The sequence below is a fragment of the Sinocyclocheilus rhinocerous genome, unplaced genomic scaffold (assembly GCF_001515625.1).
Source record: "Sinocyclocheilus rhinocerous isolate Xijiao unplaced genomic scaffold, SAMN03320098_v1.1 scaffold1012, whole genome shotgun sequence".
In the NCBI taxonomy this organism is placed as follows: domain Eukaryota; kingdom Metazoa; phylum Chordata; class Actinopteri; order Cypriniformes; family Cyprinidae; genus Sinocyclocheilus; species Sinocyclocheilus rhinocerous.
The window spans coordinates 460445-461722 of record NW_015640039.1 but is presented as its reverse complement, the minus strand read 5'-3'; positions in this window follow the sequence as shown (position 1 = coordinate 461722).

Genomic DNA, 1278 nt, shown 5'->3' with positions numbered 1-1278 from the left:
AAAAGAAGCAGTCAAATACTGCTAATGCATACTTCCAATTATCAGATTCTATTAAGGATGGTTTATATATATATATATATTTTTTTTTTTTTTTTACTAAATAGAGTGCTCAGACCAGAACTCTTGTTTTATGCTAGAGATTATTTTAGTAAGAAACAGAGGGAAAAAAGCAAGTGGCTCTAAAATTCCCAGAAATCATTTTTTATGGAACATTATGTTCAGAGATCTTGTGTTACTAATGTTGCAAGGCAAGAAGCTAAATATATCAACAGCTTTAACCCTTTACATAAAAGTATGTCTGCAATTTATAAACCTGTTACTGTCTGCAAAATAGAAAAATAAATAAGTGAATTCAAATAAAAAATGTGTTTCAGCAAAATTTAACAATCAGTTTAATCAAAATATATATTTAATGTGTATGTAAAACAAACATTATACATATTTTTTTTGCTTTTTTTATTGCTAATTGAGACTTTTGGTTTGATAAGACATGCATAAGGCACCACTATTGTTTGTTGCTGCATAACAATATATTGTGAATCCCATATTAAAGACTCGGGCCTACATGTGGAAAAAAAGTTGGGTTATTGTGAAGTCAAATATGATCTCCTGGTCTCTCATTAAAGTCACTAATGGATTCCAAAATCCCTTTGTCTCACCAGGCGCTGTAATGACAAAGAGGTTGACCTGTTGAGAGAATAATAATGAGGTGTATGATCCCAACTGCAACCACCCTGATAACCTCTTTTCTTATTTTGAATCCATAAATTTCACTTGGTGTGGTCTGAGACATCCCTGTGAGGTTTTCAGTCCAAAAGGTCATTCCAAGCTCCATGGTGATGCCACATGAATAATAGTCAGTTGCTCTCAGAATGTCAGTCAAAGTGATGAATAAAAGGCTAATTTGATCAATTCAAGTGATGTTTCATTTTTATTTGTTTTTGTTTTTGACAGCTTATATGATGTTTCATATCATCATCCCATCCCCCTGTCAAAAAATACTAAAAGATTCCAATAAGAATCGAATTAGAATTTCTATCATAATTTGGAAGCATTCTAATGAGATTCGTATAGGAATTGAGATATAAGAACAAGCTGCTGCAAAGGAAATGAACAGGATAGGAACAAAATCCTTTGTACACCTTCCCAGAAAGTCCTAGATAGGAATCTTATAGGAATGTTACAAAATATGATAGAAACTCTAATTAAAATTCTGTACAGTTTACTTATTGGAATCCTTTCAGATTTTTTTTGACAAGGGTGATTTCATCATTCCAC